The 11,431-nt window shown below is 45.1% G+C and overlaps 1 long non-coding RNA gene across 1 annotated transcript in view; it reads left to right on the top strand.

The window, feature by feature from the left end:
- The first annotated feature begins 2,628 nt into the window (after positions 1–2,628).
- LOC104690182 overlaps positions 2,629–11,431 on the top strand; it is a 97,835-nt gene continuing 89,032 nt past the window's right edge. The window contains exon 1 of the long non-coding RNA XR_005602139.1: positions 2,629–3,431. This is a non-coding gene — a long non-coding RNA (uncharacterized LOC104690182). The remainder of the gene's footprint in view (positions 3,432–11,431) is intronic.

Raw genomic sequence — 11,431 nt, 5'->3', positions numbered from 1 at the left:
CCTCCTGCCACCTGCTGACTTGCAGAGAGACACCTGAACATTTAGCGAGTAGCTTTCAAAGCCTTTTTGGGGGTTTTAACTGCTCACGTCCTGCTGTTCCTAGTGGAGCCAAGCAGTTAAATCCTGAACTTGAAAACCTGAGAAAGTCAAAGGAAGTTAAATTCCAGGTTAGTGGTGTTCCGAGGTTGTCCCTGTGCGCCGCAGGAGCAATGGTGACTGTGTTTAGTACACAAGCTGCCTGTCTGCTGAGCCTTTCCTTAAGCCTCTGTGGCACTGATATACCAGCAGGGCCATCAGTCATCATGCTGCTCAAAGTACCAAACTTGCCCTGATTGCTGTGGGAAGAGAATGCACAACACAAATTTATCCAGGTAGGCGTGGTTCTAGCAAGTACAACCTTTTGAAAACAACTCAATATGGACTTGCTTTCAGTTTTCTAACTGGAAAGTGTCTTAGCCAAATATGAAGTGAGCTGGAAAAACCTCAGCTGCTGGATGAATGGCAGAGAGGCTGTTTTGTGGTGTAAGCTGGAAAACAACTTTTCTACGGGAGGAATATTTACAGGCTAAATCTGTACCTTATTAGCGTGGAGTGACTTGATTGCAGAAGCACTTGAACAAATTCCCTAGGAATTTATGTGAAAGGGTCAAGTAAGACAGATGGCTTTAGTGAAGGATTTATGTCTTTAAGTATTTTAATTTGCTAAGTGTTTTTTAGAAGAATTGCCTTCAAATTCCAATCTTCCTATGGAATTTCTCTCCAAGGTTTTTACAAGTAGTAATGTTATCTCAATTTGGGCCAGCTGGCTGAAATGTGTATTGCCTTGTGATGTACTCCTTGTTTTGCAGTCCTAATTAGACTATTGAAAGAGTTAATAGATGCCCATTTCAGAGCCTGCTTTTGACATCTTAATTGCAGTATAACTAATTCAAGCCTGTTCGAGGTGTACTTATCGATGTAAGGTAATGAAAGCAGCTTGAAAAGTGCTAGTAAGTGTTTAAAGAATTCTCCCTCTCATTGATATTATGAATCTTTTCAGTTTGTGTAGGAGTCATCAGTGCTCAGTGTATTGGCAGGTCAAATATTGTGATTGACACTGTGTGACCTTCCTATCTCCAAAAGCTACTCAATGATTTCCTTCTGGATTTTGAATACTTGGCTACTTCCAGTGAAGTCTCTGTTTGATTTTATTATTCTTCTCTGTCCTGGAATGAAAACAACTGCTCAAAGCTTATTCCATCTTATTTGGTGTTATTTTTATGTGTTCTGTTTGTTTTGTTCATGGACTTCACAGAATTCAGTGGAAGTAAGATGATATATCCCCTCACAGATGAGGATATTTAAAGGAGGAGGATGCTGAAGCACTTTAGTTACTACCAGTATTTCAGACATTTTCAGATATTTTATCACTGAATTTCATTGCATATTTCTTGCCATTTTGAAATCATAAAGAGATCTTGTATAAAGAATGATAAGACAGGAGATAGCAGCTTTCTTTAGTCTTTCAACCATGCACATTCCTTCAAAGATAAAATGTGTTGCTGCTGGTTTTAGCTTTTACAAGCTTGATGGTGGGTACAAATAAGATAGAGATTTAATGCTGTGTCAAAGTAATATAACTGAAAAAGGTTAAAGGGTCAGAAGGAGAAATGTTAATTTCAATATTCTGTTAATCACCCCTTAACAGCAAGCTGATGATATGCTCTTTCATTCACAAGAAGAAATTGCTATTCACCTTGAGGGACTCAGAGCTGAGCATCCAACCAAACAAGAAGATGGGGCTTTACAACTCTGCCACTCTCACTGCATCACCCTGTGGAACAACTGGGTGTACCTTAGTCTGTGTGAACTGTCTATACATATGTTTCCCATTTGCCCATCTGCTTCTAGTCCTGCATTTGGCTCAAGGTACTGACTATGGCACAGATTGGTTGTTCTCCAGTCTGGGAGGTACCTGTTTCTGTGCTTTTAGCAGTTTCATGCTTTTAGCATGCTGTTGGCATGGCTGAACTGAGTCTCAGGGCTGACAGCACTGAGAATGGCTTCAGATGCATGGGTCTACTTTCCCTTTTCCAGATGTGTTTCACCAGCCCTCAGCCAGCGCTCCCTACTTTCCCCGAGTTTTGTTTCCACAAACCAAATTGACCAAATTATGCTCAGGGATGCAGGCTTGCTGATTAGTTTTAGATTGTGAAAAGCTGCCAACTCCATAAAAGCCTTAGCAGCATTTTGGACCATTCCCTTGAATTTAAATCTTAACTGTGGATTAGCTGCTTTAGAGGATTAGGACTGTGACACACCCAACTTGCCACCTTGAGATTCCTACCTTAAGTGGCTCTGAACTGAGCCTGGGTCACTGATGAATGTGTTTTGCTGCACGAGGCCTAGGTCCACATACTGATCTATCACCTGTGCCAATCCCTTCATGGACAGCTGTTCGCAGTTTAAACCTATCTTTCTGATCAGTGAAATTGCTGCCTAATGCACAGCGTCTCTCAGTCTGTGGCATTTATGCTGCTGTGATAAACAATGCCCTTAATTCTAAGTTAATGAATCGATGTTAATGAGCACTCATTGTCCACAGACGCCCACACTCCTTCAGAAGGGGGAGAGAACAGTCACTTAACATCCCAGCGGCCACAGGAGGCACAAGGGAGTTCTGTTTGTCTGCAGCTTTTGTTGGAAGCTTCTAAAAATACTCTCTTTCCTTGCCTTGAGCTGACTCTCCAGCATTTCTTTGTTGTGCCTTCCTTGCAGCAGCTTTCTGCTCCCATGGACACGTGGACATCTAACACACATCCAGCCTCTGTGCTTTGTGAGGTACTTCTGGCTGTGAGCCTGCTCTGTGCCTGAGGTTGGCTTTCTGACTCCTGCTGCAGGGTGATGATCCTGGTGAGGAGCTCTGCAGGGCAGTTCTGGGTTTGCTGGAGAGCTTTGTGTGGGAGTTTAAAGCTGCTTTCACAGCTTTGGTAATGGGACTGTGTGGGAGGGACTGCCAAAAGAGATGAGAAATCTGCACCCAGAGCTATCTCTGAAGGATTGGAAGGAGTGCCCCAGAAGATGTGAGCTTGTGGAGCTGAAGGTTCACGTGCCATGTGACAGTGTGGAAGGGAGCGACCCTCAGCATGTTTGAATCTCTTACAGCCTAATGTGTTGTACAGGAAAGCACTCTGAAGAAGTTAGAAGCACAATATATAAAACCAGAGAGCACTGTTTCTAGGCAGTATGAAACAGCATTCACAAGCCTTGTCTCATGGTTTGTGTGAAGGTTTAGTGCACATCTTAATCTGTGGTGCTGACAGTGCTGACTGTTTTAGACATTTGCATCTCCTTGTTTTGATAGTGAGCACATCCTGGAGTAGGGGTCATTTTTTCTCCACAGAAACAACACTTTCTCCAACAAAAGACTTCTGGATGCATGTTTATAAAAGGTAAATCTCCCTGGGTTTTATTCTGAAATATTCTGGGGTATGTGCTTTTCTGTCTTAATATCCTGAGTCAGGCTTGAAGAATGAGAGTCCTCGATCTGGTTTCACTGACTTGCATAGAAATAACTCTTCCCTATACCAATTTACCAGGTTAAAAAAAAAAAAAAAGAGATCTGTGAAGCTTTTTTTCTCCTTACTGAACTCTATTAGCAAGTCTCCGAGTAATTCTGCAGGTTTTGCCCCATTTTCTGTACCCCTGGATCTTTGCAAATCAGCTTAGAGGAGACTTCAGAGAGGCAAGGTTAAGAGCTGCCTGGTAAGTGAAAGTGTGTAGTCAAAGGCTGCCTCAGTCTGTTCACTCTTTCTTCTTTTTTGGGGAAAGAGAATGGAGCTGAGCTCCAGCAGTGATGGAAATGAACACTTCTAAATGAGGGGCCATTATGAACACCGGTGCTTAAAGGAAGATGGACAGTGAGACTTGACTACCTCTTCTAGACCACAATTTTGTAGGTTATTCAGAGTGTATTGATTGCCAAGAAGTAGTCTCTGAGCCAAGTGGATTTCTTTTTCTTTCTTATTTTCAGGTCCGTATTTATTATTGCAATAACAAAGATTGTGAGAACAGCTAATACACTTGTCACTGCACCAGAGTGAAGCCAGAAGGGGTCTTTATTGCTCTGTTTTTCTACTTGTTACTGTGGCAGGGAGGCTGTTTCTAGCAGGGCATGTCCATGACTGTCTATTTTCTCACTTAATGTTTAATGCAGTTATTAATTGTGAAATCACAATGTTTTTGCAATGTAAGGTAGGTCATGTATTGTTGTAGCTCTGCTGGTTAGACCTGAGGTTGTCTGAGCTGTCAAAAGGACCTACGTGTGCAGTGGAAAGGAGATACATGAGAGGCAAGATGGTGATGGGATGGCAGCCACGCCCTAAAGATGGAAGTGGCACTGTGGGTTCTTTCAGTCTGCCTTGCTATGGGCTCAACTGTGAAAAGATCATTTTGCAATGTAATGGCAGGGAGAGTGTACAAAGGACAGAACCAGCATCTTCCTGGAGCTGTTTAAGGAAAGAAAGAAAGGCATCAGAGACAAATTACAGCAAGGGAAATTCTCATTAGTTATTAGGGAAGAAAAATTGGTCATGACAGTGGTGAAATACTGAAATAGGTTATCCTAAGAGCAAGCTCAGCTGACTAACCTGACCTTAGAGCACCCTGCATTGAGGAGGTCTGGATTCCTCCTGCACTTACTTTTTCTATATTTTTTGCTTCTAAATCTGAGAGTTCCTGTGCCTTTTGAAGAAGTAATGTGAAAGCCCAGTTGAAAAAATCACGTATCTTTAATGAAGCCTGCTTGTGCCCTCTGAGCAATCCTGAGGGAATAGCCAGTGCAGAAAGCAAGGCCTGCTGCTGAGTCTGGTGTGAGCAGGCTCCAACTGTTCATTCCATAAGTATTTCAGTGATATTACAAGTTTTGCTGATATAAATCAAAGTGCTCCTTGAAACCCAGTAAATAACAAATCCAACCATATTTTTAGCCCCTACCAGCAAGAGACAATCACCCCCCACAGTTAAACACATCCCTGAGGCAGCTCCCCCAGCATTAAACACAACCCTTTGCTGCCTGGGCCTCACTCACTGCACGCTGTAAATCCAGGAGGAGAGGGAAGGTTTCTGATATTTGCAGATATGTAGTAAAATATGTCAGGACCACCATGGAACCATGCAAAAAGAAAATTGTGGCACAGAAACAATGTCTCTCACAAGCTTTCTGGATCTGCTGAAACTAACCTGGGCTGGGCATGCCAAGCAGAGAGGGGTGGTGTGGGTTAGTTCATGTTGCTGTCCCACAGCACTGCCTTGAGCATTCCTATAGGGAAATTAGTTTCAGATGACTGTTTTCTTTGTTCCCGTAGTGAAGGTAACATGGAAGTTGTCCCTCTGAACAAAGTTCCTCAGTAGCAGGTGACAGTCTCACTCTTGGGGCTGGAAGGAGCTGTGCTGCATCCGTGCCAGAAAGCAGCAGGACTTGAGGTAATACTACCAAATCTAACAGAAAGAGATGGAAACAAAACAAGCAGGAGGGGAAAAAAAGTGGCAATCAACAATTCCAAACCAGAGCCTAAATCAAAGAAAAAAAGGGTATATTAGTTGTGAACAAGCTCTGGTCTGTTGGAATTTCATTTTTGGACATGTTGGTATGGGTGGGGAAATGGATCATAAGGCAGAAACCATAACTTTAATATGGTTTCTATGATGCCAATTTTGAATTCAAATCACAGAGCACTTACTCATTGTCAGATATAGAGGACTGTTGACTTCCAGGCCATTAACAAAATGATATCATGTCCCAGACAGGAAATAAATCATCCTTTGGAACTTGTCAGGTTGGGTTAAACAGCTGAGGCTGGCTCTCCTGAAGGCTCCCTGCAGCTGTGAGGTAGCTGGGACTGGATTCAGAGTCCTCAGCTTCTAAATCAGCCATGGAGCAAGAGAGCTGGAGCACTGGCCCTGTCACTGTGTGCCTGGCAGGGGCTGCATGGCCCTGCCCACCCCTGGTGGAACAGAGGGCTGACAGCAGGGGCAGAACAGCCAAAAGCAGTGTTCCCTGGCCTGTCAGGCTTGTCTGCAAGCTAACATGGACTGTCTGTAGCAATCTTCTCCTAAATGCTGCACTTCCAATATTTTCAGCCATGTTCATTTACTTGTTTTGGCCTATGATGTATAAGAAGAAGTGTTGTCTTCCAGAGAGAAATGCATCCATCCTGGCTTCAGCTGGAATAGAGTTCATTTCTTCTCAGTAGCTGATACAGCGCTGTGTGTTGGACAATTTGTGTTTTAGACTTTATCAGCCTGTGATGTTTTACTTACTGTGGGAGTTGGAATGAGAACCAAACATAAAACTTTTCTTGACCCATTTTAAGCACAGCTGCAGTTTATCACCAGACAATGGTAAATAAATAATACGGGGCAGCAGGGCCGGGTGTATAGTGTGGTGATTCTCACCCATTTCTCAGGTTTCTCAGCACTCAGACACAAGCAGTGTTTTGGAAAGCTGATCAGTATTGTGTAGTGGGTTGAACCTGAGTTGATGGACAGTCTTTTAGATTAATGACGCTTCCCACAATTTCCATGTTTAAACCGCGTGGAAAGGCGGGAATTGCCTTTCGTTTGAGCTTGACTGCTGGAAGGTGGGGGGGTCTTTGGGCCCTGGCCCTTCCCTGCCCCCTTTCCCAACGCCATGGCATGGACCCTGGGTCGCTGCTGGGGGAACTGTCCCCAAGCTGCAGGCAGCTAAACCCAGCCATGGAGTGCCACACAGCTAAACCCAGCCATGGAGTGCCACACAGCTAAACCCAGCCATGGACTGCCACAGAGCTCAAACCAGCCATGGAGTGCCACACAGCTAAACCCAGGCATGGACTGCCACAGAGCTAAACCAGCCATGGACTGCCACAGAGCTCAACCCAGCCATGGACTGCCACAGAGCTCAACCCAGCCATGGACTGCCACACAGCTCAAACCAGCCATGGACTGTCACACGGCTAAACCCAGCCATGGACTGCTCACAGTTAACCCAGGCATGGACTGCCACACAGCTAAACCCAGGCATGGACTGCCACACAGCTAAACCCAGCCATGGACTGTCACACAGCTAAACCCAGCCATGGACTGCCACACAGCTCAAACCAGCCATGGACTGCCACACAGCTAAACCAGCCATGGACTGCCACACAGCTCAAACCAGCCATGGACTGCCACACAGCTAAACCCAGCCATGGACTGCCACAGAGCTAAACCCAGGCATGGACTGTCACACGGCTAAACCCAGCCATGGACTGTCACACAGCTAAACCCAGCCATGGACTGCCACAGAGCTAAACCCAGCCATGGACTGCCACACAGCTAAACCCAGCCATGGACTGCCACACAGCTAAACCCAGCCATGGACTGCCACAGAGCTCAACCCAGCCATGGACTGCCACACAGCTAAACCAGCCATGGACTGCCACACGGCTAAACCCATCCAGCGCGGCTTCCTGGGACCAACGGGTCCCTCTCCTCGCCACACGGAGCCCACGGGAGCCGCCGCAGCCTCCTGTCTGCAGCCAGCACACTTCACACTGAACTGAAGGAGACCCCATGCAGCCAGCAGCACAAAGGGAGAGAGGCTTTCTCTACCGTAAAGCCTGAACAAGAACACTCTTCAACATGGCAGCTTCAGAGTCAGAGAGAAAGAGAAGTGAGTCACGTGGGACGGAGCTGAGCATGGCGACGGGAGAAAAGAGGGCGGTGCCGCGATTCTCGCACGTAGCTTAAAAAACTTCTTGCAGTCCGTGGTAAGGAACTGTAATATCACAAACTGTTTGTCTCTTTAATCCATTTGAAGAACATGGGGGGATGGAGAATTCACGTGTGGCCCGTGAAGATTGTGAAGAGTGCCCGTACCAGGCTATATAGAAGCAGTGAGAGGCTTTTAGAGACTTGTGGCGAAGAAAGCCTTTGTGTGCAGGCCAAAATAACTCATCCTTAAAAAGATTAATAACCCCATGTGATGGCCCATGTTTTGCAGTGTGAAGGAACTGTAAGATTTTTCATGGGAGAGATGTTTTACACCACAGCAGATTGTTTCTTTCCGGGCAGATCTGCTGTTGGTGGCAGTTTGGGAACCATGTAAAGCAGAAGAAAACCCTTCTTTTTCCTTAAGCATAATAAAGATGCTTTTCAAGAACTGCAACACTGACTAACATCCCATGTTCTGTTATCCTTTGTATGAATTGGGTAAAAGGAGGAAAGTGCTGGAAGGGGGAGTGGGTTTGCTCTAATTTCTTGTTATTTCTTTCTACTTTTAATTCTATTAGTAATAAAACTCTTTCTTTGTATCGCAACCGTTTAAGTTAGAACCTGTTTTGCTTTCTCCTAATTCTTATCTCATAGAAGGGAAATAAGTAAGTAATGGATATTTCGAACCAAACCACTACATGTTCTTATTGGGTTTCCCCCCATCGTTTTAATAATAACACCTTATCTTCAAGCTTCCTGTCTTTGTCCCATCATCGTGCTGATAGTCTCAAACTATGTTAAGACCCCTCTGCTAATATTAATGGCAGGTTTCAGTTCTGTGGAACTGCTCTGGATGCTGGAAGAAATGAGGGTAGAAAATGGCAAAATTGGCTTTCCCAGCTACGTTCTGATGAGATGTGCACAAATTGTTTCTGTGGCACTTGGAATCAGGACTCAGTAGCAAAGAAAAGGAGTAGAAAGGTGTGTGCACACATGTGGGTTATGGGGGTGGGCCAAAATCTGAGGACGCCTGGAATTAAAATTTATATTTACAGAGCGTGGTCAGGTTTTGCTTTTAGATGTTTTGCTGCCTGCTCTTGCCTTTGCCTCAGGGAGTAGTGGAAGACACAATTCTTGTTACTTGAGAGGATGAATTTTTTTGTCTTAGTTTTGTCATTTGACATAATAACATGCAGCTAGAGACAGTAGCTTTCTGGGAAGGAATAAATAATTAGCAGAAATATGTGGGCTGTGCCTCTACAAAGCTTATTTGTATTTCAGACCAGGATGGGAGCAAGATCACAATTGTTCTTGCACCACAGCTGTCTTGTCTCCTTGTCAACAAAATTCCCATGTCTTTTCTTGGTCCTTCCTCTATTGTGTCTCTCCAACAGTTCCTCTGCTGGGGAAAAGAGAAACCTTGGACTTGTGTTTGCGTTAAAGATTTTGTTATACATTTGGAGCAGCTTTTCTGTACAGAATTCTTTACTCCCTCTGCTCTAAAATGCCAGCATTTCTCTTTCCTTGAACTTGTTTCTTTTGAAGAGCATTTTGCAATGTTACAGAGAAGAATGTGACACAAATTTAAACTGTATGGAATTTCCTCAGTGTATTGCTCATATTGCAGCTCAGACCAGGTTATATTCTGGCCAGGAACAAGGCAATCACATGAGAACCTAGTGCTGACTGTACAGTGTTATTTTTTATTATAGACAGAATAATAGGCTCAACCTTCTGCCAAATGCCCTTTCTTTGCCACACCCTTCTTACCTTCTTCTGTTTGTATAAGATTAGTGAAGTATAGAGAATGTTTAATTAAGTTTAATTGCATGACAGCTTAAAAGTGGGAAGGTAATTACTCATTTAATTATTGTGCTGCTTCGTGCTTGAAGTGTGTGTGTAATTGCTCTTTTTATAAGGACAGTCAACTTTGCAAGCTTGCATGAAATTATAACAGCCCCATACCTTTTTAAAATGAAACTAAGCAAGGAGAGAGGTGCATTCTGTTACCCCAGGCATTCCCCCTTCTGTCAGTTTTGCCCTCCCTCCATGACATTTCTGCACAGGGAAGGACTGTAACATTAATCACATAGCCCATTCTCTTTTGCCTATTTTTCATTAACAGTTGTAGAACATGCTGAGAACTTGGGATTCCAGACATGCCAGTGTAAATTATTATTTCCTGCACTGTCTTCCTTAATTATTTCTACCGTGGCAACCCAATATATCATGGAATTTGGCTCTGTTATACAGTCAAAGGTTAAGTGATTCCTAGTTATGAGTGCTAATAGGAAGAGACTTTTCCAGTGTGCATAAGGATTCTCAAAGGTGTCTAAACAACTGCCCTTCTTTGCAACAGTTCAATTCTCTTCTGCCCTGACTAGTACTAGCAGCGAGGCTGAGATACTGAGCTTTGGACAACCCAATAATGCCTGGAGCATCTACTCGTGATGTCCAAAGGATGATTTCCCTGTAGAAGTCACCAGAGTGGAAAGAAGCAGAGCAGTGAAGGAGAAAGCCAGCTACTCAAACACAATCACTTTTGTAATTGCAAGGGGACTCAGTCCAAGGTAGTTGCAGGCTCTAAAAGATTATTTTTTGTTTAAATAGCAAACAGTTAGATTATATGAAATCCCAGTGCAAAAAGTCCCTCTGTAGCCATTAGGCAAGCCAAAGAATTCCCCGCACTCTCTCAAGGTTACTGTCAAATTAATTTGTGTTGATGAGTTCTCTTCCCTTTCGCAAGTGAGAGGTGATGGGGGGTTGCCTGTTGTTGTGGTGAACCATGGCCAAAGCCAGGGTCAGAGGGATCAAGTGGACCCAAAGGTCCATTGGTTTGATGCTGCCACAGCCCAAAAGCCTTGAGCATTCATAAGGCTGTGAAAAATACATAAATCCGTGCCATACCATTGGCTACAGCCCTCCCCTCCCCTTATTTCTCATATTTGGTTGCTTTCCAGAGAGTTCTATGTTATTCGGTAGTTAATTGGTCCTCGTTATTCCTCCCCGCCTACCCCTTCTCCCATTTGCTGTAATTCCTTCTCCCCACCTTGGTAACACCCTGTGGCTGATGTTCCATTGGTTACTGTGTGTTTTCCCTGCCCATATTGTCGAAGTACAGGACCCCCTGCAAGCCATCTGGCTTTGGCTTTCTCTGTGGGTTTTTCCAGTCTGATAAACCCTCTCCCAGCACGTAGGAGTCCCTCCGCTCTTTCCTTCCTCCTTTGCGCGCCCTCGCCATTGGCGGGCAAGGCGAACCCGGCCCGAAGCTTCGCCTGCTGTCCCCACGCCGTGATTCGGCTCCCGGCCGCCCCTTCGGAGCAGGCCGAGGCTGCCCGGTGCCCAGGACAGCGGGCTAGCCGCATGGCACCGGGGCAGCCTGTGGCAGGAGGTCTTCATGGTGAGTTAGTGCTTTGCTGTGGCGACTCTGGTGTGACACAGCTGTCACAAGGCCAGTACTGTGTGAAAGCTCCTGCAGGAGCTGCAGACACCCAAAAGACGGTGAATGTCTGGACTGGGGCCCTGTCCGGCCTGCAGCTACCCTGGTCACTGTCCCGGTGCCTCCAGGCACTTTCCCTGCTTTTGACAGTGAGGTGGTCTGGAGTGATTCGGGCCTGTCCCCTTGGTGCAGTCCAGAGCCCCTGTGGGACCTCTCTGCTGTGCGGAAGAGAATATTCCTTGTCACTGGCAGCAGCTTTCAGCCTTTCCAGTCCCTCAG

Source organism: Corvus cornix, chromosome 6 (genome assembly GCF_000738735.6).
Source record: "Corvus cornix cornix isolate S_Up_H32 chromosome 6, ASM73873v5, whole genome shotgun sequence".
NCBI lineage: Eukaryota > Metazoa > Chordata > Aves > Passeriformes > Corvidae > Corvus > Corvus cornix.
The sequence above is the reverse complement of the archived record's forward strand: the minus strand, read 5'-3'. Positions and strand labels throughout refer to the sequence as shown.